This window comes from Sciurus carolinensis, chromosome 19 (assembly GCF_902686445.1).
Source record: "Sciurus carolinensis chromosome 19, mSciCar1.2, whole genome shotgun sequence".
Lineage (NCBI taxonomy): Eukaryota > Metazoa > Chordata > Mammalia > Rodentia > Sciuridae > Sciurus > Sciurus carolinensis.
The window spans coordinates 15,636,867-15,664,644 of NC_062231.1; the positions used below are offsets into that span (position 1 = coordinate 15,636,867).

General features: G+C 43.1%; 1 protein-coding gene and 2 non-coding genes across 7 annotated transcripts in view; 2 read left to right on the forward strand and 1 right to left on the reverse strand.

Annotated features, from left to right (window-relative positions):
• Srgap3 (SLIT-ROBO Rho GTPase activating protein 3) overlaps positions 1-27,778 on the forward strand; it is a 238,146-nt gene that overhangs the window by 5,308 nt on the left and 205,060 nt on the right. The window lies entirely within an intron of this gene.
• Positions 7,669-7,773, forward strand: LOC124971247 (U6 spliceosomal RNA). Its single transcript, XR_007106302.1, has one exon. It is a non-coding gene; the product is annotated as a U6 spliceosomal RNA (small nuclear RNA).
• On the reverse strand, positions 23,597-23,673 carry Trnav-cac (transfer RNA valine (anticodon CAC)). The gene has a single exon. It is a non-coding gene; the product is annotated as a tRNA-Val (tRNA).

Here is a 27,778-nt window from a genome sequence, read left to right on the forward strand (position 1 = left end):
TCATGCATTCATTCAGCAAATACCGGTTATCTTTTTGTACTTCGTGCCGAGCATTGTGAGATGCAAAATAAGAGACATTCATTGCTTCCTAAGAGTTTTCTTAAACCAGTGCCTATAATCCCAGAGACTTGGGAGGCTGAGGCAGGAGGATTGCAAGTTTGAGACCAGCCTCAGTAACATAGTGAGGCCCTGCACAACTTAGCAAGATCCTGTCTCAAAAGAGTAAATAAAAAAGGACTGGGGATGTGGCTCAGTGGTAAGATGCCCCTGGGTTCAATTTCCAGTACCAAAAAAAAAAAAAAAAAAAAAAAAAAAAGGAGAGAGATTTCTTAGAATATGGTGATAAAATAAGAAAGGAAATTAAAAAAACCAACCAGCCCAAGTACAAAAAACTTCTAACTGAGCCCTGGAATGAACTTAGCTTTAAAGGGAGTGCTACAGGGAATGGAGGACTGCCTTGGGAATGTCCAGGGATCTCAACAGGATTGAGGAAAGCAGGTCTGATTGGGGAAACAGTGGGGAGTAGTGGGGTCGATGGCATATTGGGCAGCTCATCTTTTTTTTTTTTTTATTGTGAACAAATGGGATACATGTTCTTTCTCTGTTTGTACATAGAGTAAAGGCATACCATTTGTGTAATCATACGTTTACATAGGGTGATGTTGGTTGATTCATTCTGTTATTTTTTCCCCTTCCCCCCACCCCTCCCATCCCTCTTTTCCCTCTATACAGTCCTTCCTTCCCCCATTCTTGCCCCCCTCCCTAACCCTCACTCTAACCCTAAAACTAACCCCTCCCACGCCCCATTATGTATCATCATCCACTTATCAGCGAGATCATTCTTCCTTTGGTTTTTTGAGATTGGCTTATCTCACTTAGCATGATATTCTCCAATTTCGTCCATTTGCTTGCAAATGCCATAATTTTATCATTCTTTATGGCTGAGTAATATTCCATTGTATATATGCCACAGTTTCTTTATCCATTCATCAACTGAAGGGCATCTAGGTTGGTTCCACAATCTGGCTATGGTGAATTGAGCAGCAATGAACATTGATGTGGCTGTATCTCTGTAGTATGCTGATTTTAAGTCCTTTGGGTATAGGCCAAGGAGTGGGATAGCTGGGTCAAATGGTAGTTCCATTCCAAGTTTTTTAAGGAATCTCCATACTTGGGCAGCTCATCTTGAGGGGACAGCCACTGCTCAGCTCTAGCCTGTCATGGCCAGGCAGGAATGTAAGCCCAGAACGGAAGTTCATAAAAAGCCTGCTCATAGAGCCATGGCCAGTTTTCTTGTTCCATCTTGGATTATTTTCTCTCTGATAGATCTGTGATCTTGTAAGTGCACTAGACCTCTCCCCTTTTCTCTGGATACTCTATGCCCTGGGCTTTCTCCAGATCTTTCTCCATGAATGACTTTGTTGCCCCTAAAGTGCACCCCTGCTTTATTTTATTTTTTTTTTCCTGTCAAATGATACCTTTGGAGCCTGTTCAGCTAGTACTTTCTAACACCATGCCTACCTCACTGTCCTAGGTGGAATTAATGGTTCCCACATATCTGTTTCTCTATCCTGAAACTTATTATCCTGCAATTTGGCATTTAGGCCCCTAGCCATGAAGTCTTGTGGGTAGAAATGCTCATGGTCATCTTTTTTTCCCTCCATTTTACAGTGCTCAATTTGTTGAAGAAGTGACTGGTAAGTTACTAATAAGAAGTTTTAATCTTATAACTCAGAGCTCAAGCAGTTATTTTCTTTAATGTCTGTCTTAGTTAGCTTGAGCTTCTATGACAAAATACCACATCTACATAGCCTTTATTTATTGCTTCTTATTCTGGAAGCTGGGGAGTCCAAGTTCATGGTTCTGGCAAACGTAGTTGCTGCTGAGGGCTCACTTCCTGGCTTGCAGAGGTCTGTCATTTGCTGTGTGCTCACCTGGCCTTTCTTCAGTGCATGCTCACAGAGGAAGATAAACCTGTCTTTGTCTTTTTCTTCCTTTTTTTTTTTGATACAGGGGATTGAACCCAGGGTTGCTCTACCACACAACTATATCCAATCCTTAAAAAAATTTTCTTTTTTTAAATTTTGAGACAGGTCTTGCTAAGTTGCCCAGGCTGGCCTCAAATTTGCAATCCTCCTGCCTCAGTCTCCCAAATCACTGGGATTACCAATGTGTGCCATCATGTCTGGCTCCTGTTTTCTTTTTCTAATGAGAGTATGAACCCCATCATAAAAGTCCCACCCTGAGGTCTAATCTAAACCTAATCATCTCCCAGAGACCTCACCTTCAAGGACCATCATATCAGTGGTTGGGGGTTTCCACATATGCTTTGTGGGGACATAAAACATTCAGTCTATAACAACGTCTATAACAGCAGAAAGTGGAACTTTCTGTTCCACTGAGAAGGGGCACTTAACTGGGCAAAGAAATATTCTTCACTATTTTCTGAATGCCTTGTTTGTCTCTGACAGAGGAGGTGTGTATTAGTGGAGATTTGATGAAGGCTTTGTATTGGAAGCCAATAATCTTTAATGAGGTGCTTGCCTGTCATGTTCCTGTGAAGTGTGGTCAGTCACACTCCAGGTCTTTCCCAGCCTGTGGAAGTCAATGCCTCTACCATTCACTCATTTAGTTACTATTACAGGCCACTCTTCAGGCTATACAGCTTTATTTAATAGTGAGAGGTAATTCATTTTTCTTTAGCTTCTATATCTTGGTCATATAGAGTGCCTCATTTTGTGATCCCTGTGACTCTGCACAAGAATAATTTTTCTCACTTCATAGATTAAAGCTGAAGTTAAGAGAGATCAAATAAAATGATTGCACAGTTAATAGTGGTGAGCTAGGTTTAAACTGGAATCTTTCCAACTTTCAGTGGTTCAGGAAAACAAGATGCTTGCCAAGGCAACATGGCTCTGTAACTCAGGACTTCCTTCAAAGGGGGTTGGTTTAGGATGGGTTTTGATCTTTGACTTCCTACCCTTCCCAATCCTTTCATGCTCTTGCTAATCCAACCCTTTTTTAAAAATTTGTTTTATTTAGTCATACATGACATTAGAATGCATTTTGACACATCATACATAAATGGAGTATAATTTCTCATTCTTCTGGTTGTATATGATGTAGAGTACACTGGTCATGTAATTATATATGCATATACGGTAATAAAGTCTGATTCATTCTATTATTCTTCCTACTCCCTTGACCCCTCCCCTCCCTTAATTCCCCTCTGTCTAATCCAGAGTGACTCTATTCTTCCCTAGCCCCCTCAGCCTTATTGTGAATTAGCATCCACATATCAGAGAAAACATTCAGCCTTTGATTTTTGGGGATTGGCTTATTTCACTTAGCATGATAATCTTCAGTTCCATCCATTTACTGGCAAATGCCATCATTTAATTCCTCTTTAAGGCTGAGTAATGTTCCATTGTGTGTGTGTGTGTGTGTGTGTGTGTGTGTGTGTATATATATATATATATATCACATTTTCTTTATCCATTCATCTGTTGGAAGGGCATCTATGTTGGTTCCATAGTTTAGCCTTTGCAAATTGAGCTGCTATAAACATTGATGTGGTTGTGTCATTGTAATATGCTGATTTATATTCCTCAGGTATAAGCTGAGGAGTGGGATAGCTGGGTCAAATGGTGATTCCATTCTAAGTTTTCTGAGGAATCTCCATACTGCTTTCCGTAGTGGTTGCACAAATTTGCAGTCCCACCAGCAATGTATGAGTGTGCCTTTTCCCTCACATCCTTGCAAACATTTATTGTTGCTTGTATTCTTGATAATTGCCATTCTGACTGGAGTGAGATGGAACCTCAGTGTAGTTTTGATTTGCATTTCTCTAATTGCTAGAGATGTTGAACATTTTTTACATATTTGTTGATCGATTATATTTCTTCTGTGAAGTATCTGTTCAGTTCCTTAGCCCATTTATTGATGGGGTCATTTTTTTTTTTTTTTTTTTTTTGGTGGTAAGTTTTTTGAGTTCTTCATATACCCTGGAGATTAATGCTCTGAGGTGCATGTGATGAAGATTTTCTCCCATTCTGTAGACTCTCCCTTCACATTATTGCTAATCCAACCTCTCTTGGTCCCCACTTGATGATGTCTCCAGATCCCTTCATTTCCACCCAGGTGGTCATTTTGGGAAAGTGCCTAGTGGAAACACTTCCCACATCTTCTGAGGGGACTGCTCGATCTACCTCTCTCCAGTTGGTCCACTCCTCCACCAACCTGGAAACACAGAACTAGACATTTTAGGTGTCTCCTAGTCCAAGTCCCCTATTTTTTTTCTTGATATACAAACTATGCTCAGAGAGGAGGTCTGGCTTTCAGTTTACCTCTCGACTAGACCTCTAAGAGGGCAGAGCCTTACCTGGTTGGTTCAGTTCCTCCCATCTAGTTGGTGATCAATAGACATTATTGAGTTGATTGTTCTGGTGGGTGGTGGTTGTCTCGGGGTGCAGAGCTGAGTGGTACTCTGGAAAGATGAAGCAAGGGTATCCAACCAGGTAAGGATTGGAGTATTAGAGAGGTCTGGAGGAGATGAGTTTAGTCTGGTTCCTGGTCTTGCTACTTGCCTAAGCTGACCTTGAACTGTGACCCTCCTGCCTCAGCCTCCCAAAAGATGTTGGGATGACAGATGCACACCTCCTAACTAGGCAGGATTGATTTCTGAAAGAGGCTAAGCTTAAGAACTTCTGGCTTACTGCAGGATCCATAAATCTACTTCATGGGCTCAATTTTGCTTGGAAATGATTCATTCTTGAATGCTTGTTGGTATATGTAAAATATCCTGGCTGGTCAAACTGTGACTTTGTGTGTTCTGTTAATTTGTTTGGTTGTTATATGAGTTTATGTTTGGGATGGTGTTTCCTGAAGTGTGTCCCATGAAATTGGAGGTAAAAAGGCATTGGGTGAAGGATAATAGTTATGTGCTTAAATAGGTTTTGGGAGTTCTAGGATCAACTGAGTGAAATAGGCCTTCTTCCCCTGGCACTTCAGAAAACCCTGAGTGGGTCAAGTGTGAGCCCTGGGAGGGCCCATAGTTTCCTCACATTTACTTAATCTTGTGATAAGACTTTTCTTGGGATATTTTACAGGACTTTGTTTCTTGGGTTACATTTTGATACACAGGCTGCATAGTTTGTAGATTATTTGTTTTCTTTCCTTTACACCTCTTGTCCCCTTACCTGCTTCCTAAAATCTCTTCCTCCAAGGGCAGTCTGAAGAGGGGAAGAAGTAAAACAAATGCAGATCCAGTTCAGCCAAGTGATGTCAATGCAGTGCTTCCAGGTCACAGAAAATGGGAGTTTTGACATTTCCAATTACAGAGTGCTCAACCATTGATTTAAGTAGTAATCTGGAAGCAGCCCAGGCCTGATCAATATGTGCTGCGTGTGCATGAGTGGGTGTTCCTGTCTGTCTGTGACAGCAGGGGTGTGCACACTGTTGCAGGTGTGTTCATGGTGCCGTGACTGGACCCTGGCTCTGCCCCTGGGATTTTACATTCATTGCCAGAATCCAGAGAAGCCTGCATCCCTTGTGCTCCAGAGTAAACAAACCTCAGCTAAATATCTGGCTGCACAAGAAATATATTTTTCTTTTTTTTCCTGTGAATTGATTTCCATATCACATTTCTGTATTGCTGTGGGTGACAGAAATAAATCTAAATCACTTGAGGGGTTATCTCCCTTTTCTCCCAGAGTTATGTCTCAGGGTCCAGGGAGGACTTAGGTAGCACCAAAGCTATGAAAACATCTGCTGTAATTTATTATCAATAGAATTTTGCAGTTGCAGGGCTGAGATTGCCCCCACCCGATTGGGTTTTCAGCAGTCAGTCTATGCCAGTGATCCTTCTTTGTTCCCTTCGAGTCCCCCTCTCCTTGGCCCCTTCCGTGTGATTTGTCAACACCAGAAGCCACCTTGCTGTGTACATTTTATGCTGGACCATGAGCACCTGGATGATTGTCTTTGTCCTGTCTGGTCCATATATGCTCCTCCCTGGGATTCTCCCTGGGCTCTGTCTGGGGAAGGGACCCAGATCTGTCTCTTGTCAGATTCTGCAAGTGCGTCGGTGGTTCCCTGTCCCCTTCCCTCCCTTGGCATGTTGGGGTGGGTGGGGCAGCTTGCGGATTTTTTTCTTAGAGATTCATAATGTCTACACCCATCTCTACTGACTCTCCACTTTGACACAGGACGTCTTCATCTGCATGTTTGTGCATACATATGTGTGTGTGTGCACATGCAGGCACCCGCAGGCGTGGGATGAGAGAATGGAGGTGGTATCCTGGCTCTTTGTCGTTAGACTTTCTCTCAAAGCTGTTGTCTGTAAACCATGTTCTTTCTTTCCTCCCTGAAGGCCAGGCTTTTGAAAGTCAAAGTCAAGAATTGACTGTCTCTCTGTATCATCCCTGAGGCAGTGAACACAGAATGTCCTGCCTGACTGCAAAGGTTACATGGAGTCTAAGGATGTATGGAAGAAAAGCCTTCAATATTTTGACACACTAACTGCAGTGAACTCCCTCCCTTCTCCTTCTGCATCATCCTAGGCCAGAGCACCACTCGCTCTTGCTGGGACCAGTGCAACAACTCCCTAACTTGAGATCGATATTTTGAACTGCACCATTCTTTGCTGTGGTGGGCTTAGCCGTACAATGTGGCTCCTACCCACTACACATCACTAGTAGCCCTGCCCCAATTGTGACAACCTAAAATGTCCCCTGGGGACTCAAACTGCAGCCAGTTGAGAGCTATAGTCCTCATCAGTCTCCTGCTTCTTCTCTTGTCCTCATGGTGTATTCTCCCCACAGCAGCCAGCAGGGATCCTTATGTGATGTAACTCTCATCATGTCACTTCTCAAGTCACAGCCCTGCAGGAGTGTCTGACTGCACGAGAATACAGCCCAAGCTCCCACACTGGATTAACAAAGCTGGGATCTGCTCACCTTTTCCTTCCCTGACAACTACTTGCCATCCATCTCAGCCACCTCAGGCTCTATTGGTTCCTTGACTTCCCTAAGCTTGCACCCACTTTGGACCTTTGCACTCTGCTTTCCCCTCTTTCTGGGACACTCTGCTCCTGGGTTGCCACTTGGCATTCAGCTCTCAGATTGCATGCCACCTCCAGACCACCCAAGTAGCCATGCAGTAGCTCTTTTCGGTAGATCTGCAGACTTGCATTCTTAGCAGAGCCTTTATGGATGTATGATATTTTTCCTTCTGTGTTTATTTCTTCTCCTCCCCAGGAATTACAACTCTTTAAGACGGGTTTTTTGTTTCTGTAGTTCATTTGCATTTTCCTAGCACCTAGAACAGCTTTTGTCATATTGTGATCATGGTTTTTGTTGAATGAGTGATTGAATGTGGGTGCCCTTGCAATGAACTTTGCACACAGAAAACAGATATTATGCTTTGGGTGCGTAATGAAGCAGACCCAAGATTTCCACAATATTGGCTGAGGAATAACTTAGGAAGATGAAGAATCCAGAGATGAGATGATTGTATCCATGTAGAGCTACCTCATGAATGATTTAGAGGATGTGAAGTGAATAGCTGACCACTTGCAGGAGTACTGCAGGGAACCCAGTATATTCTGTTTACTGAATTCCTGTAAGTGTCTAAGATGAGAGAGAGAATGCTCGCTTCGGCAGCACATATACTAAAATTGGAACAATTTTAATTGGAACAATTGGAACAATACAGAGAAGATTAGCATGGCCCCTGCGCAAGGATGACTCGCAAATTTGTGAAGCATTCCATATTTTTTTTATAATGGGGGGTGGGAGGAGTTAGCATTAGGGTTAGGGTTAGGTTTAGGGTTAGGGCTAGGGAGGGGGGCAAGAATGGAGGAAGGAAGGACTGTATAGAGGGAAAAGAGGGGTGGGAGGGGTGGGAGGGGAAGGGAAAAATAACAGAATGAATGAAACAACATTACCCTATGTAAATTTATGATTACACAAATGTTATGCCTTTACTCCATGTACAGAGAAACAACATGTATCCCATTTGTTTACAATAAAAAAAAGAAAAAAAGAAAAAAAGAAAAAAATAAGATGAGAGAGAGAGAAAGAAAACAACAACAAAAACCAACGAAACAAACAAAAAATTGAAAGGGTAAAATATAGTCCCCATCCCTGTCTTTGGTAGACTCATGGTTTTTTAGGAAAGTTAGTTATGAAAATGGATCAGTCAAATATGTATAGTACATAGTATATGTATACACTATGGAAAACAGAGAGGAAGTTACAATGTTTCTTGGGAGAGCTGAGGAAATTCTTATAAAAGAAAGAATGTTTGAGTAGGGTTTTGAAGGATGAGTAGAAGCTCTCCAGTGTGGGAAGGCATTTCATGAAGACAGAACAGAATGTGCAAAAGGCATGGGTGGGGGATCACAAAAGGGCCTGGGCAGTTGAGAAATGGCACCCAGTTTGATGTGACTGAAACCCAGAGTAGGTAGAAGGGAGTGGGAGTGGGAGATGCTGCTGGAAAGGAGAGGATCTTGAAGTTCCTTTCTGCCATCACATCCTTGACTCTGACCTTGGAGATGGTGTTGTAAGGATCATACTCATTTATTTTTCTTATTGTGGTAAAATACTCATAGGATAAAATTTGTCATCTTAACCATCTTTAAGTGTGAAGCTCAATGGTATTAGATACATTCACATTGCTGCCAACCATCACCCCATCCACCTCCATAACTATTTTCATCTTGTAAAACCAAAACTCTACCCATTAAACAATACCTTCCCACTCTCTCCCTCTTCCCAGTTCCCTGGCAACTACCATTCAACCACCATAGAGACTTCCTGTCTTTATGATTTTTCACTTTTCTAAGTGCCTCATATAAGTAGAATTCTACAATATTTGTTTTTTGATAACTGGCTCATTTCACTTAGTACAGTGACCTTAAGGTTCGTCCATATTGCGGTAGGTATCAGAATTTCCTTCCTTTTTAAGGGCTGAATATTATTCCGTGGTATGGATAGATTATACTTTGCTTATTATTCATTTGTTAATGGATACTTGAGTTGTTCCTATGTATTTTTTATTAACATTTAGTTGTAGGTGAACATAATACCTTTTTTTTTATTTTTATGTGGTACTGAGGATTGAACCCAGGGCCTCACATGTGCCAGGTGAGCGCTCTACCACTGAGCCACAACCCCAGCCCCTGTTCCGATTTGTTTTAGCTATTGTGAACAATACTGCTAGAAACATGGTTGAACAAATGAGTCTTTTTTTAAACTTTTTCTGATTTTATATATATACATTTTAAAAATCATTGAAAATACAGAAAAATATTTTAAAAGGGAAGGGATAGGAAAAGAATCTAGAAGTTACCGAGATACCCACTTTAAACTGTGCATTTCCTTCTAGACTTCACATCTATCAATTTATTTTATATTTGTGTATAACAAGAAATGAGATCTTAGATCTTTAATGCAAAGTTATACAAAACAGTCAAGTGATAAGCACATAGGCCTAGGGCTTAAAATGGGCAGAGTGTGACCTAAAAATAGTTTTCCCAGTACAAACGTCAGTGTGCATGACCTTACACATTCATTTTGATGGTCCTTTAGGAAGGGGTCTTGGTTTGTCGGAAACCATTCTTTTGTGGTCATTGGCTTGTTCTGGCCACTTCTGACTCTGTTTTTTGCAGATTTTTATAGAATTTGAATCAAACTGAGCTCACTCGTCAAGAACTTCCTCCACCCCTACATCTGTCTCAGATGCTTTCAACTAGAATTTTCCCCCTTTGAAACCCCTTGTGGTCTCACTTCCCTCTTGGTACCCAGGCAGTGGTTCCTGCCTTTGGTAAGAAGCGTCAGAAGGAGAGTTTTGTCTAGGGCAAAGAATTTGTCCTCTGCAGCCAGTTACTCATGCCACTGGTACCTGTTGTGTACACCTTTCTTTCCCTTGTTGTTGCCTTCAGCTGGCTTCCCTGGTCATTGTTGGTATTTGGGGGGTTCTCTCTTGCTTGTCTGCTCCCAGAGGTGATAAACTGCTATCCTCTTCCTTCTGATTGTTGATAAAGGTACTTTACAATTTCAATATACAGTTCAATCAGTAAGTTTTCTAACCATTTGTCAAACAGAAAGGCCTAGATTCCTGTAGGTGGCTCAAAGCCTCACTGGGATTTGAGCTCAATGAATGGGATAGCTCCTTAGGGGGACCTTCTATAGCTTATGGTGTTTTAAAAGGTATCAGAGAAAGAGATGATATGAGAGGACTTAACCAGTGAAATGCCTTAGCCACCTTCAGGGATGAAAAAGAGCAGGTGTCCTTTCTATGGTTTAATTTGTACCAAAGAATGCCAACTGACTGAGCAATATGGCTGTTCTCTGTTGTCTCAGTAAGACAATTTCAAGCAGAGTTGACCATAACAGTGTCTTTACTTTGATTAGTGGCCTATCCAGACAGAATATTGTGGGACTAAATATCTTTAGGGATCTTCTTACAGTTTCCTTGGGGGAAACTGAGGCACACCAATAGTTACTCCCCAGCTAGACACCTGACAGTAGATTACTCCTTGACCTCATGCCCTGACCATCTGGACTCCTCACCTTTGGCTTGTTTGTGTTTTTTTGAGTTTATTTGCCCCTTGACCCTTAGATAATCTGGGACACTATCCTGGCCTGATCCTCTTAGTTCAGGCTGCACCCTGAACACCTCTGTGTTGCTGTATCTCATGCGGCATAATATTACCATCAGAACTCTGCTCCCAAAATGGCAGAGGCCTGATTGCTGTCTGCCAGAAACTCAGAATTATGTTATTGGGAATGGTGTGAAAGAAGTGCTAAGAATATGGTGGTCCAACTCACTAAGGTTTAGCTTAGCAAGTATTTACTGAACTCCTATTATGTTCCCTGCCCTCATAGACTTTGTAGTTCTCTGAGGAAGACACAATGCAACTTGCGATTATAAAAGTGTTGTGTTATGTTAGGGGTCATGTAGTGTGCAGGGGGAACCTATACCCAGTGGATCTCAGTGGTTGAAATATTGAAGTGGTTCTAATATTGATCTGTAAAACTGAATCCTAGTGGCTAAACTTATCTTACTGTCATTATTTTCAGGGCTCTTTAGGATGCAGACAGAACTATCTTCTCATTTAGAAAAGGGTCAGAAATCATCAAAATATTGAAGGAGTCAGGAATCTTTTTTTAATTTAAAAAAAATTTTTTTTTTAGGGGTCAGGAATCTTAAGTGCTCCAAAGAGAACAACACAACTCCAGGTATAAAAGATAAAAATGTTCCAGAAAAAGAATTTTATAATAGCTTTACTCAGGATGGTAAATACAATTGTAGAGTAAGTGCTTTAAAGGTTGAATTAAATCCCGGGATCAACTGAAGAGGATTGAAAACCACCTTGGTTGGATAGAATTAAGGTAAAGTCACAGAAGTGGATGAGCCAAGGTACTAGAATGTGAATGGAGGCACCTGTGGCCACGGGGACCGTGCTCCGGACAGAACTATACAGACCTGGGTTTGAATCGTGGTTCATGGTCAATCAGCTGAATGACCTTTCAGAAAAATTAAGTTGATTAATTTTTTTGACCAGCTTCCTCACTTCAAAAGGGGGAATGATAATAACTCACAGTGAGCGTGTATATGCATGTGTGCTTGTGAAATAATCGAAATAATATATATCAGAATTTCTGGTACAGAGTAGCCTTCACCAAACAATGAAAATGTTAGCTGCTCTTGTAAGTGGGGTGCTAGCACCCAGTGACATCAGGTATAGCGAACTGAGCTTACAAGGAAGCCGTTTTTAAGAGCATCGGTTGGAAAGGAGAACAAGGTGGGTAACACTAAAAGACATCAGTAGGGGTGGAGTTGCCAGCATGGGGAGCTGGGCAAAGAAAGTCCTAGTAAGTGCTAGATGTGCATGATGCTTGCTTCACCTCCTGTAGTCTTTCTCACAGACCGCCTGTAGCAAAATTACCAGGGAGGAACTTGTTACACTCAGATTCTGGGGTTTTGACCCAAACTACGGAAGCAGAATCTGTGATGGTAGATCATGGGGACCTGTGTTTTATAAGTGCCCAAGTTTCACGAACTAGAAGTATTTGGCCATGGATTGTAGTAAACTCACTAACTTGACTTTTTTTTTTTTTTGGTGGGGGTAGGAAACCTAGGGCCTTATGTTTGCTCAGCAAGTGCTCTACCACTGAACCACATCCCCAGCCCAAAGTAAAGAATTCATTGGCAAAATTCCCAAAGCACAGACATCATTTGAACTCTAAAAGGACAGGCACCTGTAAGAGATACTTAAGTTATGCTTAATTTAGTGTGATAGTCATCATATATTATAGGAATGATTGCTGAAATGAACTATAATATTTTACCGGGTTATTCCCCCATGTAATAAGCAAAGTGTTTTTCCATACTGCTTTAGAACTCTTAAAGGTGGATATAAGAGTGGAAAAGTGAGGCCAAACCTTTCAATTTTGGGGGTTTAAGTCAGGAAACATTGTGATGCTGAGACCAGAGTCTGGGATTTAGAATCCTAAGCCCTTTTTGTCTGTTTCTGCCCTGTCTTTCTGGTGAGTCTCATCTCCATTCTGCACCTTAGCTTCCTCGTCTGTTCGTTGAGGGCATTATCCACCTCAAAGGGTATTGCTGTAAGGATCAAATGAGACGCTATAAGAAAGTGAACCCTCCAATCCTGCAGGAATGTTCATTATTTCTATTTTTTGCCTAGCTCCTCCTCTGGACATGCTGCTATTACAAGGGCTTGTTTATGTGTCTGTCTCCTGTGAGCTCATTGAGCTCAGGAGCCTTGTTTTATTCATTCCTAAATTCCTGTGCTCCGTGCCTGCCACACAGGAGGCATTCAAAGCAAGTTCTGGAATAGCTATCAAGGAGAAAAAAAAATACATGCACAGTTCAGTATAGGCCTATGAAAATATTAAGGTAGTCTTCCAGAAAATATTACCTTCCCCTTCTACTTGGAGAAATTAAAAAAAAAAAAATCATCTAAGTCCACAACAGAAATGATATTGCTAGGAGAAAATAAAGAACTTCATTAAAGAAAATTTAATTGTCCACTTTTCTAAAGAGGCAGAGCCTCACCTCTCCCTCCTCATTACTGTCAAATGTGTGGCGGCCGTTTCCAAGGCAGGCAAGATGAATAAAAGGAGATTGTGAAAAGGCGAGTCCTGATACTCCTGCAGAAAAGTCTCCCAAGAAACAGGAATGCCCCTGGATTGCCAGTGTCGCTTATTGTTTATCAGAGCCCCAGAAAAGCCTTCCCTGGGTTCCTCTGACAAAGGCCCTCTTTGGCCTCTACCTCAGACCTTGGCTGGTGACCACAAAGCCCCTCATTTCCCCTGGAGATTGGAAAAACTCCAGTTGCTTGACAAAACTGAAAGGATTATCTGGGGTCCAATGTGGGGGGCTCTGGTACCTCCAAGACCTCGATAATTATCATCTGAATGGGTGGGGGGGGTCCTGGAACCAAATCTGGTAGCATAGCCCTGGGGTGGGCCTGTGGTTAGGAAAGGGGACCATCTCCGCTTTGGTCCTGTAGCACTTTCTCATGTGCTGCCATGAACCTGCACTTTCCTTTCTCCTTTCACCAGTTCCGTAGGCACAGGACAGCCTGATAGCACCATCGGATTGTTCAGAGCTGTTTGAACAAGTGCTGATTCTTGCACGGGCCATTGTCAGCCTCAGCAAAGTCTCTAGTGGCCTGCCAAAAGGCTCTGTCCTGTTCAAATGTTTTAATTGAGTATTTGGATGGGAATTTGAGCGTGCTCATTTAGTTTGAGAATGGCAGGAACCCAAGGAAGGCAATCTTGGAACAGATGCTCCTTGACATCCCAATAAACCCATCATAAGTTGAAAAGTACCATAAATAAAAAAATGCATTTAATTTAACCATTTAATTAACCTACTGACATCATAGCTTTGCCTAGCTGACCTTAAACATGCTCAGAACACCTACAGAGTCTCACAGTTGGGTAAAATCATCTAACACAAAGTCTATTTTAGAGTAAAGTGTTGAATACCTCATATAATTTCTTAAATGCCAGAGTCCAAAAAACACTATCAACAGCACAATGCAGTGCCGTTGTTGCCCCTAGTGATCATGTAGCTGACTAGGAGCTATGGTTTGCTGCTCTTGCCCAGCATCAGGAAAGAATATTCCATTGCATATTGCTAACTTGGGAAAAGATCGAAATGCCAGATTTGAAATATGATTCCTACTGAGTTTGTATTACTTTTGCATTATTGAAAAATTTTTAAAAATCTAATTTTGGGAGGGCTGTGGTTGTAGCTCAGTGGTAGAGCACTTGCCTAGCATGTGTGAGGTACTGGGTTCGATCCTCAGCACCACATAAAAAACTAAATAAATAAAAGCACTGTGTCCATCTACAACTAAAAAAAATTTAAAAACCCTAAATCTAATTCTATATATGTAATATAACCAGGAACTTGGCTATCAGTATTGAACTGACCAGAGGTTGCGGGCCATATCTTCTACTTTCTAGCTGTGTGACTTGGGACAAGTCTTGTCATCTCTTTGAGCCTCAGTGTGTAAAGTGAAGACATAATTTGACCTCAAAGAGGGATCTAGGAAATTAGGTGAGGTCATGCAAGTCAAACCCTTAGCATGTGCCTGGAGCATAATGAGGACTCAGTTGACGTTACCTAGTGTTATTAATAATCATAACTATATGAATACACTGCAGGGCCTGGAGTCTGTCAGATCTGCAATCAAATTCCAGCTCTGCCACTTAATAGCTGTGGACGTTGTTTTTCTTGTCTGAGTCTCAGCTTCCTCTCCTGCAAAACAGGGACAGTGATAACTGCTTTGGGCATTGCCATAAAGCACCAGGCCAGAACAGACATACAGTGAATGCTCAATGAACAGTGATTACCACTGGGACACAGCAAATCCTATAGGGGTCAGAACCAGGAAACAGAGAAAGAAAGAGAGTGCACACCTAACAGAACAGGATGAAGGATTGACTGTAAAAATGTGAAGTTTAATAGTGTCTTTAAGACAAATTCCACCAACTTTTTGGATCTTCAACGCTAAGAGGAATTTCTCCCCTACACAGATAGAAATGTGAACGGGATAAGGAAAAATTGGCATGTGTTTGGAGTGCCAGACCTCAGACCCTGTTCCAGTTCTGTTCCTTGTCCAGGTGGCTCTTGGCCCCTTCCCAAGAGATTCTGGAGAGAAATATATGGTAGAGTACACTCCCTTGGAAATGAACTGCTGTCCTAAAGCTTACTGCCACGGTATTGAATTCTAGTGGGTTCTTGGAGAATCTTTTGATCAAAGAATGGTGGACACACAGGCCACCCCCTCTAAGCCTCTAGTTCTTCCAGGGTAACTAAAGCAAGTCTTGGAGTCCATTAACCCATGGAGAGAATGGCAAGGTCTGACTACTTTCATGTAGGGACCAGCCTGGACACCTGCCCTGACTTCTGTCTGAGATGCTAGCAGGCCTAAATAGCTGCAGGGAGAAGAGAGAGTTTTGGAGGCCTGGACCCACCCAGGCTTAACATTTGACCTCTTTGGAAGCACAGCCTCTGGGGATTTTGGTTCATGAGGGGATCCTAGAACCTAGCCAGTCCATAATAATCACTTTTCCTTCCAGTGGGTGGATTTCTGTGCCCTTAATTGTGACCCCAATTTGGGGAGAAGTAAATAGAGATGACCCTCAGCTCACTAGAGGTCAGTATCCCGCTCCCTCTCCAACCTTGTTGATCTTTCTTCTGTTGCTCCCAAGAACTTAGCAGCCAAGCCCTGATCAGATTCCCTGTGGAGTCTGTATCCTCAGAACTGTACCAGATTGTGCCTGCCCTACAGCCAGGAGCTAGTTCGTATAGCCCCCAAGCCTTTAAAAATGCCTCTTTGACATCCCCTTCCCTTCACCAGATGTTTGAAATAGTTCATGACTCACTAGGAGAAAACTTCAATTTTATTTTTTTCCAGACTAACATCGAGCACTAGGCAAGAGGTGGTCTGTGGGCCAGTGACTAGTTTTTTGAGATGCAGGACAAAATTGGGCAACTTCATAGATACATCTGTATTTCTGACTCTTAAAAAAACAGTGAATGATCTGGTTGCACTGGGTGCCCATTCCCACATGGCACCCAGAGCTGTTCAGCAGCTCCTATTTCACAGGACACATGCACGTTTTAGTCCCTACCATTCCCTGGCCCAGGAGCTTTTTGGTCCCCATCCTCTGTTCTCTCATACTACTGTTTCACTTATTTGCCTAAGCTGCCTGGCTCCTGCCACTTGTGGATTAGGCCAAGAAATTATATTCTATTTTCTGTTTCAAATTATGCTCATCAGCCAGATAGAGTGGTGCATGACTGTAATCCCAGCAACTCACGAGGCAGAAGCAGGAGGATTGTAAGTTTGAGGCCAGCCTCAGCAACTTGGCAAGTCCTTAAGTAAAAGAGAACCTGTCTCAAAACAAAGCAAAACAAAACAAAACAAAACAAAGCAAAACAAAACAAAACAAAAAAGAAAATAAAAGAAAAAGGTCTGGGGATGTGGCTTAGTAGTTAAGCACCCCTGGGTTCAACCCCTGATACCAAAGAAAAAAAAATGTTCATCAGATTGGATTGAACAATGAGCATTGCATGACAGCATACAAGCCTCAAACTTGCCACCCTCATTTCAAATTTCACAATGGAAACTCCCTGCTATTATAGTCATGTGCTGCAGAGCAAAGTTTCGGTCAATGACAGACCTACAAACATGTTCCCGTAAAATGATAATCGCCTGTTGGCATCAGAACTATCTTTGTGTAAGTACACTCTGTGACTTTCACACAATGACAAACTCCTGTACCAGTGCATTTTTAAGAATGTATTTCCAATCACAAAGTGATGCACAACTGTATTTCAAGTAGAACCTTTTCCATCTCTCCTTAAGCATGAGTTTGAAACTGGAGTCAAGGGCAAGACACTCTCCCCCAAAGGAGAAGCACTATAGTGTTTGACCCCTCCTTGAAGGAAATGGGAAGCAGGGGCCAGCCTTCAGCTATTAGAGACCCCTAAGGATCCAGTGACGCAGTGGATGGTGTCTTCTATCACCTTTCTGGTAGTCACCATAATGCGTTTTTAGTAATTAAAAATCCCTCCATGCAAGTTTGATGGATTTAGCACCATAGCACAGTCTTCAAAGAGCGATTCTGCCCAGTGTGATCCAAGGACTCTCCTGGAATGTGAAGTCACATAGACCCAGGACTGAATCTCAAATCCATCATGAGTTACTTGACCGTGGGCAAGTCGTCTTCCGTTATCTATGCTTCTGTTTCTTCCTCCCTCAAATGGGCACCTCTTTGGACTTGTGAGGATTAAATAAAATAATCCACAATCAGTGTTTACCAAGTGCCTGGAATGTGGGCCACACTCAAGTGCTCTCTGTTATTATTCTTATCCCGATTTTAAGGGTTCAGTTGGGTTCATGAATGAAATTTAGAACATCTCCAGAAGACTCAGCAGCTTACTGACAGAGCTAGATCCACTAGCTTGTTTTGTTTGGCCTTTGCTAGCTTTTAAAAAAATAAATTCATTTCCAACATTTAAAAATCAAAAAAGTTTTCAAAAAGCAGGAGAGCTCACATAAAAATCCAGACTTCTGGCATCTCTTGCAAAGTGGGAAGATTGTTCTCAGAGGCAAAAAATTGGCTGTCCCCTTGCATGGGGCCCGGGTTTGTTCCAGTGTCCACTGGCTCACTTCACTCATTTTTGCTGCCTGCTTGGCTCTTGTGGCCATTTGAGTTTTTTGATGTGGAGGAATGGACACAGCCTGCAGTCACCCTTCCATAAACCTTCTGCAGATAGGCCTTGAAGAAGGTAGAGCACTGGTTGTATTTACAGTCAAGGGTCCTCTGTACCACCTTTGTTATTGATGAAGTGCAAAGTCAGGGGCTTCAATAGTCTGTGGGGAAAGGGGAGGGTCATAGTTCTCTGAAAAGAATCTGGAAAACTACCAAAGATTTATACCTGTGAACTGATGGCCACCACCTTGCAAGATGTAGGTGGGTTGAAATTTAATAAGGAGAAAGTGTAAAATCTTGCCCTTATGGTTGCAAACCCAGCCAAGCCAAGTGTAGACTGGGGAGAGATGTACTTAGCAGTGGCACTTGTGAAAACGACTTACGGTCCTCATTGGTGATCAGTTTTGGTGTGAGTCACTGTGGGGCTGCTGCCAACCTAATTTGGGTCTGCGTTTGTAGAAGTCTGGTGTCTGGGAGACCTTTCTAACAATTACAGCTGTCTTGAAGGGACAAGCAGGCAGCCTAGGGAGGCCTTGATCTCCCTGGTGTAGGAGGTATTCAAGTTGGGGTGAGATGCCTGTGCCAAACAAAGATTGTCAGAGTGGGGATTTAGGCTCCAGAGGGAGATTTGTTCTAGATGACATGTGAGGTCTTTGCCAATCCTGAGATTCTTTGCTTTTTCCAGCCCAGTAAAAGATAATAATTTCTATAACAAAAGGAAAAAGCTTAAAAATAAATTAAAAAAAAAAAAAAAAAAGGAAAAATCTTGCTCTCAAATAGAGGAAAGCAGGACATGTTGGAGATGCAGCCATTTTGTCAAAGTGGAGATTTGAATTTCCAGTTCCTACAAGGTAATTTGGGCAGGTATTACTGCCCCCATACCACCCTGACCTTTGCCTTGCTGCTGAGAGTTGGGGACAGGATCTGGTTTGCACATTACCGATAATTTTTTTAAGCTGAACTTTTATGCAGAGCTTGCAGACTGGTGGCAAACAGGCCAAATCCAGCCCTCAGATGTTTTATTTGGCCTGCACTGTCTTTTAAAAATGTGAATTTGGTGCCAGTATGTAAAAATGAGGACATTTCACATAAAATCTGGACTTCAGCACCTTTTAAGAGAGTCAGAAGGTCTGGCAGCATTGGCCTGGCATTGCACATGCCGTGCTGGCTGCAAGTGAGTGCCCACTGCCCTTGGGCAGACTGAAGCTCTCACTTGCTGTTGTTCTCAATCCCCTTCAGAGCCTGCCATACCTGTTCACTGACCAGCCTGACTCCTATTGGTATTAGAGTTTGCTGTTCTGGTACCATGATGTTTTCAAGGCCCTGTGCTATCAGGGACATCCTTGGGGTGCCAAGTGTGACTCTGCTTGCTCATTCATGCAGCAGTGCATTGGGCAGCCTGAAGCCCACTAGGGAGGGAGCAAAAGTGACCTTTATAGATGCTCCTAAAATGTACGTGTGGCTCATGTCCACTCTGTTTCCAATTCTTTCACCTAAGCAAACACCCCCAGCTGTCTGGATGGCTCCAAGGTAACCAGTTGTTTTCCTTGGATTGATTCAGATCTTTAGGGTTGGAACGTCCATGCATTGGGCCTGCAGTGGCTTCCTCTTCAGCAGCAAAGCCCTTCAGCTATTTGCAGATAGTATTCTCCCTGGTGGGGACTGACCGACAGTCCTTTAGAAGATGTGGTTGATAGGGTGGACATGCAGAAAGACTAGATGGATTTCCTGGAGGGGGTTGAGATAGTTGCTTTCAGGTGGATCCTGAGCTGGGTGGTATTTGCTCAGAAGCCCAGAGTTGTACATGAAGCACTGAGAGCTTGTGAAATATGTTATTTGGCCTTTGTCCCCATTTCCTGGCATACAACTCCTAAAATCCTTGGAATTTTCAATGATAATTGTCTTGTATGCTAATGAGTTGACTGATGGCTTGGGACTCAGGCTTGGGTCTGGTCACCAAAAAGAGGATCCTGCCTAGACTTCCTAACCTAGACAGGACTAGAGGGTTTGGACTTTTAGCCCCAACCCAACTACCAGGGAGAGGATAGGAACTGAAAGTCGATTTGATCACCAAAGACTGGTGGCAAACAGGCCAAATCCAGCCCTCAGATGTTTTATTTGGCCTGCACTGTCTTTTAAAAATGTGAATTTGGTGCCAGTATGTAAAAATGATGTAATCAATCATGCTTATGTAATGAAAGCTCTATAAAAACCTTAAAGGGCAGGGTGGAAATAGCTAATGGTTAGCTAAGTGCCATGGGGATTCCTGGAGGGTGGCACACTGAATATGTCAGGGAAACTCCATGTCTTTTCCTATGTGCCTCACCCTATGCATCTTTTCATTTGTGTCCTATGTATTACTTCTCATAATAAGCCAGTAAACTTAAGTTAGGGGTTCCTTGAGTTCTGTGAGATGCTTTAGCAAATTCTGAATTGATCAGAAGCGCAGGTGAAACAACCTGGGGTTTTTGATTGGCATATGGAGTGGGGAAGGAATAGCTTTGAGGACTGAGCCTGTGGGATTCAAGGTACCTCCAGGCAGGTAGTGGCAGAGTTGAATTGCATGTGTCAGAAGTCTGTGTGAGGGTAGAGTGGGAGAAACTGAGTTTATTTACTCAAGCACCATCCTCTCCAGAGGCCCCCATTCAGGCTCAAAGACTCTCTTTTAGCTTCTGGTTCTGGAGAGAGTATAGAATGGAATCTTGTTATGAAGCTTTGGTACTTGCAACAGAAATTGCAGCAACTTCCTCCAGAAATAGGAATCTTCGAGGGCTGTGAGCTCAATGTCTTTTGGCTGCTTCGAGTCAAGCAACTGAGGTGTACCTTAGTTCTGTTGGTTGTCTTCCCCACACCATGGTAAAATTTGCTAGATTTCCATTGTATTTGAGTCTGTCTTTCTGCCCTTTCTCTCAGACTTCAGTCCAACCTGGACTTCAAAACCCTCAGGGTACCTTCTGGTGCCACTACCTGACATAGCCAGCCCTTTTCCATGGGGTCCTCGGCCTATCACTTAGGTAGTGTACTGCTGGTCTGAGTTATTCCTGGTATAGACATAGGGTCTCACCTGGCTGTCCATAGGGGCAGCCATCTAGTGGCAACTTTGTATTTTTACTATGGTGGTCTTGTTGTCTTTTATTAAGTTGCTCTTTGAGTTTTATTTCCCTTTCATCTTCCTCTAACCTCTGCTTTTAGGGATTTGTCCTTTCTAAGGCCTTTCTTCCACACATTTGAAGGTATCTGTCAATTGTGGCAATTTCAGGTGCTATTTCTTGGGAATGGTGGGGATGTGCCTGCAATGACATGGCATCTGGAAGATGCAGAAGTCTGTAGGTGGGTTAGATGGGCAGCACCCTCTGACCTGCTTGGGGAGGGTTGAGTTGGCAGGACAGTGGATGGGTGGACGGTGATCCACATGCCCACTTTCTTCCCTCTGCATCTCCCCCCTTTTTGTTCTGGAAGAGAAAATGGTGAGACGCCATTTGTAAATGACATGTTATCTCAGCACTAACATCACTGGCTGCTTCTTCATTTGGCGTTGTGGCCTTCCCTGCTTGACCTGCTCAGACTTCCCTGGGTGCTCCTGAGGCAGAAATGGAGAAGGCTTGTACTGGCACAAGTTGTTCTATTATCTGGACTTGGGGAACTACCTGTGACAAAAAAGGGCTATGGGCATGGATTGTGCATGTCAGGAGTGTAGGGAGGAGCCTGCAGGGAGGAGGGTCCAGCATGCTTTTCCGCGGCAGCACCAGCCCCCTTCAGAGCACCATGGCTTAGGCAATGGCTTTGCATGAGGAAACTGGAGCCCGTTTCACTCCTTGGTAGCACAGGAGCCAATTGAAACTTCAAGAGAATTGCCTGTCTGCCATCCAGGTCAAGATTAATTGGTGCTCCTTAATGGAAACAAATGGACGTTTATAGCAACCTTCCCATTAAGTTTACAGTCATGCGCTTTTCTATGAAAGCCCAAGTGCTTCCTCAGAATCAGCAGGTTCTTGGAAACCACTGACTCCTAAAGCTATGTTTGTCCTCAAGGGTGGCTGGTGGGGAATGGACAAATAATGCCTTTGGGACATCTCATAAGGAGCCAGGATGAAGGGCTGTTCTCATCTGCCCATGGTCTGCACAGCACATTCCTGTCCTGTGGCACTTGATCTTCCCAACAATGCTGAGATGCAGGTGGAGTTGGGGTGACCATTACTCTATTTTACAGAGGAAGTCTCCTCTGGACTTTGTATCACTAGTCCCTCAAGAGGTCTGGACTCTGTGTTCAAATAAGTGTACTCAATGTTCATGTGTTTCCCCTCCTAAGAGATCCACAGCTCTTACGTATCTATTAAAGGCTCTGATAAATCCTATAGAAAAGAAAGCAAATCCATCGTTTTCTGAACTCATCAACTTGGTACTGTTTTTTCTTTATGGTACACCTGTTGGCACCTTACAGACATGCAAACTGCTGTAAAGGGCCAGATAGTAAATATTTAGGTTTTGTGGTCTCTGTTGCAATTACTCAACCCTGCTGTTGTAGTGCAGAAACAGCCATAGACGATAGAGAATTGAGTGAATGTAGCTGCATTGCAATAAAACTTTATTTACAAAAATGGTCTGGGGACCAGATTTGACTCATGAGCTCTAGTCTGCCACCCCCTGCTTCATTCTTCCTTCTCAGCAAGCCAGCTATTTCTAATAAGTGGATTTTGTGACAGGTAGACAGTGGTTGCCCGCAGCTCTCATGTTCACTTAGAGGTAAATATTGGCCTCCAAGACTGTAGACTCCTTTGCTCATATTCTCTCTCTCTCTCTCTCCTTCCCCCCCCCATTCTCTCCCTCTCTTCTTCCCTTCCCCCATTTGTCCTTCTGTCTTCTTTTCCTCCTCTTTCACTTCTGCATTGCTGGAGATGAGACTGAGGGGCTCTTTGTAGATCATCCCTGAACCAGTTGCTATGCCAGTGATTTGAAACTAATGGCAGAGCAGCCCCTAGCCCTGCCCCTGTTGGTGGGGCAGGCAGTTTCCAGAGAAGAGGTTCTGCTATTGCCCTGCCCTGCTTCGGGACCGAGCAGGTACAAAGTTAAGTGCACTCTTTCATCCTCCAATACTTATAAACTAATGGAAAATAAATTCACGGTAGTGTTGATGGTGTGTTAAGTTGTTTCATTAGACAGTGAAGATAATAGTATAAATAAGGGAAAATTTTATGCAGACATTGAGTGCAAAAAAAGATGGAGACAGAAGTTTATGTGGGCTGGCATCATTAGGAAGAGTTATAAACGTTAATTAATTAATTAAAATTAATTTATAGTTGACATAATAACTGTACATATTTCTGGGGTTCAATGTAATGCATGTATTGTATAATAATTAGCTAATTATTAATTATAATAATTAGGGTAATTAGCATATCTTTCAACTTAGCTGTCGATCATTTCCTTGTGATGAGAATATTCAAAATTCTCTCTTCTAGCTGTTTTGGGATATACATTGTTGTTAGTGCTCATCATCCTATAGTGCAAAGAACACCAGAATTTATTCCTTCTAGCTAATTGTAACTTTGATCTCATTTGTCAATCTCTCCACATCTTCCACCCGTCCTCTCCTACCCAGCTTCTGGCCACCACTATTCTATTTTCTACACCTTTGAGAACAACTTTTTAAGATTCTAAAAATGAGTGAGATCATGTGGTATTTGTCTTTCTGTGTTTGGCTTTTTTCACTTAATATAATGTTGTCTGGGTTCTCACCCACATTGCAGTAAATGACAAAATTTCATTATTGTCTATTGTAGCATAGTATTCCACTGTGACCCTGTTTTTTTTTTTTTTTTTTTTTTTTTTTTTTTTGGCGGTGCTGGGGATTGAACCCAGGGCCTCGTGCTTGTGAGGCAAGCACTCTACCAACTGAGCTATATCCCTAGCCTGGTCACTTACCTGTTGATGGACAGTTAGGTGTTTCTGTGTCCTGACTATTGTGAATAGTGCCACCATAAACTTGGGGGTGCAGACGTCTCTTCGCCATACTTATTTCATTTCTTTTGGCTGCTTTTTGCAACCAATACACATTTCCTGAATGTGAGTGGGAAGCAGGGTTTTTCCTAGGGAGACCAGCATGGACAAAGCCTGATTTGTAAATGTAAATGGCATCTGGGTGGGAGCATTAACCTGGAAGTTTCCTTGACAAGATCAGAAAGGTAACTCTAGTAAAGCAGTGGGAAATCCGCGGAGGAAAGTAGGAAACATGGCTGGAGCCCGAGTCCAGAGTGGCCTGTGAGCTGTAACCAAGGGACTGGAAGCTAGGACTGCTCCCCCTGGGGGAGAGGGCATCCCAGGGAGAGGAGGTCCAAGCTGGCAGGTGCATGGCCTGGCCATGGCCTGGGTAGTTCAGGAACACAACTCAGGCACTGGGGCTGAAGGTAGATGCCACTGCCCATGGGGTGGCACAAGGTGGTACCTGTGAGAATGGGGACTGGGGAGCAAGACAGAAACCCCAGGGACCAGAAATGGGCCGTAAGGAAGCAGCAGGACTGCCGTGAGAATAGGCTTGCCACACCTTTCCTTCTGCCATCCTCTGTCCCCTCATTAGCACTGTCCTGTTGTCTGTCCCAGTTGCGCGGGACCTTGCAGCCCACAGTTTGCTAATCGTTCAGGGAGTCAGTGATTAATGCGGCTTGAGATGCCATCCCAATTTAGTGCCGCTTGCGTTGGAACAGATGCTTTAAATGCCTTGAACCAAAAGGACTGTGCCTGGGATTCTAGGACAGACGCTAAGCCCAGAGTCAGGGGTTCCATCTGGGCCCCTTTGTGGCAGGGACTCTTGCTTGGGGATATAATGATCAAACAAGATGCCTGCCAGCCCTCCCTGGAAGGCTTTTAGGGCAGCAGCTGTTGGGCCATCATGGCACAATGGCATCTTTAGGGAGGAAAGTGCAGCCAGTGTGGAGCCACTGAGGACCAGTGAGCTTCTTAGGAGGCCGCCTCTTGACATCTGCAGCCTCACAGAGGCGGGGCTGGGGGATAACGTGCAGGACCTGGAGTTGGCAGATTTGGGTGAGAATTCTTTATCTTCTTTGTCCTAGCTTGGAAGCCATTCACTCCCTGTTTCTGTAAATGGACTTAAGAATACCTACCATGCCCGCCTGTGCTCCTGTCCCTGTCACACGTTAAGTGCTCAGCACCTCCGTGTTCTGACGGAACCTCAAGTCCTTCTTGGACTTGCAGTATTTGTCCTAACGCCCTCCTTAAGCAGGACTCTCTGACAACCATGAAGCTCCTGTGTGAACATAAATCGGAGTGTCCCATATTGAAAAGGCTTTCTGGAAAGGTCTTCCTTGAGTAGAGTTATGAGATGCCTCTATCCATTGGAACAACCCAGAATACTCATGGTAATGCTCCTGTTATTTGAAGATGACTTTCATACATGCTTAAGTCAGGGGTGAGGAGTAGTTTCTACTGATGTGCCAGCTGCAGTGGGTTGGTAGTGGTTGCCAGTGCTGTGTTGGGAAGGATTCTGAGGATGCGTTCCAGGATCTGTAGGAATAAGAGTGTCACACCTTCCTCGGACTCAGGACGCCGCATATGTGTACCGCATTTGGTTCTCTGTTGAGCATTTTTAGGCTTAGCTTCCCCCATCATGCCATAGGTGGCTTATTCCCTCACCTCTGGTCTTTTTTCTTTCCCTGCTTCAGCTTATCAACATTTGAAAAGCCATCTATATGGCCAGTCTCAGCAACCTAGCAAGATCCGCAACAACTTGGTGAGACCTTGTCTCCAAATAGAAAATAAGAAAACAGGGGTGCTGGACTGTAGTTCAGTGGTAAAGCAGCCTTAGGTTCAATTCCTAGTACCAAAATTAAAAAAAAGCGCCATCTGTCTGGCTGCCACTTCTTATATCCACTTCAATTCTAGGGTGGATGTGACCAGTTTGGCTGGGTGGCCTGGGGTCTTTCCTATAGCAATGTGTTCTGGGAAAATCTCCCAAATAGGTGAGAAGCATTCTGAGGTCTGTAGTCCACTGATAACCTACCTAAATGGTTGATGTCTTTCTTAAAATCTGGAGCCCAAGCTAAGTTGAAAAACACTCTGAATAATATGGAGCCCAGAGAGACTAATAATATAGACCTGGATCCTGTGAATGCAGCTTCTAGACTGGGTTAGCTTTTCCCTGGGTTTGTAAAGCTGGAGCTGGAGCAGGTCCTCTTGCTAGGACGAGAGGGACAGGAGAGCTAGACAGTCGGGGCGAGTTCGCCTCCTGCTCCTCTCCCAGCTGCTCTCTCTACTTCTCACAGGGGTGATGACGCTGGCATATGGCTCACTGTGGGAGGAAGAACTTCAGCTTGGGCTGGGGACTGCTTGCTGCCTTCTTTGTGCTGTTACAGTTCTTGTGTCCTGTCCCTTCCTGGCTTCTGTGACTCTCCTAGGAGTTTGACTTCAGCAAACCTGGGTCTCCTGGGGGGGGGGCATGTGGCCCCAGCACAGCAAGATCCAGAGGCCACAGTGAGGTTGTCTGCTCTAAAGTCCCCTAGACTAGTGTCCATTCTTGAAGTGTCCCCCAGTTTGGAACAACATGAAAAAAATAAGGACAATATAGGAATTTTATAATTTACACTATTTATAATTAATATATATTAATATAAATAACTATAATTAAATGTATGTAATTATATAATTATATGCTTATAATTAAAGATCTACTCTTTATTCTAAGTTATGATCTTCCTTTCTAATGTATGTATATGTACGTGTATGTGAAATTGTCCTTTTTTGAGTACTTGAGGTATTCCCCCAATACCCTTTGTGTGGTCATCCACCTTTCCTAGACCCTCTGTGTTAGTTAGATTTCCGTTGCTATAACAAACACCTTAGATAACCAATTTATAATGAGAAAAGTTTTATTTTGGCTCAGAGTTTTAGAGATTTCAGTCCACTGGTTTGGCCCCATTGTTTTTGGGCCTGTGGTGAGGCAGCACATCATGTTGGGAACACATGGTGGTGTGGAGTTCCTCTCCTCATGACTGGGATGCAAAAGAAAGAAAGAGGAAGAGATCAGGCTCCCACAATCCCCTTCAAAGGAACTTCCCCAATGACCTAAAGACCTCTCACTAGGCCCCACCTGTTAAAGGTTCCCCCACCTTCCAGCAGTGCCAAACAGGGGATTAAACCTTTAACATATAAGCCTTGGGGTCATTTCAGATCCAAACTATAGCAACCCTATCTACCTCCTATTTTGTGGATTGGGGAGAGTGAATTTTACTGGGATTTGAAATATTTATTTATGTAATCATTCTTTCTATGACAGTGGAGTATATTTTGACACATTATACGTACATAGAATAAGTATAACTTGTTCCATTTAGGATCCCATTCTTGCGTTGTACAAGATATGGGAGTTATCTTGGTCATGTATTCATATATAAGATAGGAAAGATATGTATGATTCATTCTACTGTCTTTTCTATTTCCATCCCCCTCCCTTCCCTTCATTCCCCTTTGCCTAGTCCAATGAACTTCTAATCTTCCACTCCCTTGTTATGGGTTAGCATCCACATATCAGAGAGAACATTCTGCCTTTGGTTTTTAGGACTGGCTTATTTCACTTAGCATGATATTCCCCAATTCCCTCCATTTACTGGCAAATGCCATAGGTTCATTCTTCTTTATGGCTGAATAATATTCTATTGCATATATAAACCACATTTTCTTTATCCATTCATTTGTTGAAGGGTACCTAGGTTAGTTCCATAGCTTGGCTATTGTGAATTAAGCTACTATAAACATGGAAGTGGCTGTGTCACTGTAGTATGCTGATTTTAAGTCCTTTGGGTATAAATTGAGGAGTGGGAAGCTTTTGAAATCTTGTTTGAAAACCGGTCTTACCTGAAGTAAAGCCCATTAGAACGCAACGTGCCTCCTGGAAGTGTCTCAAAGAAATAATCTGGCATCCCAGCAAGGCCCCTGACACACAGAATTGGGTCAAAAGTGACTTTTATCAGTAGTTTAAGTTTCCTGCAGCTCAGTTTGTTTTAAAG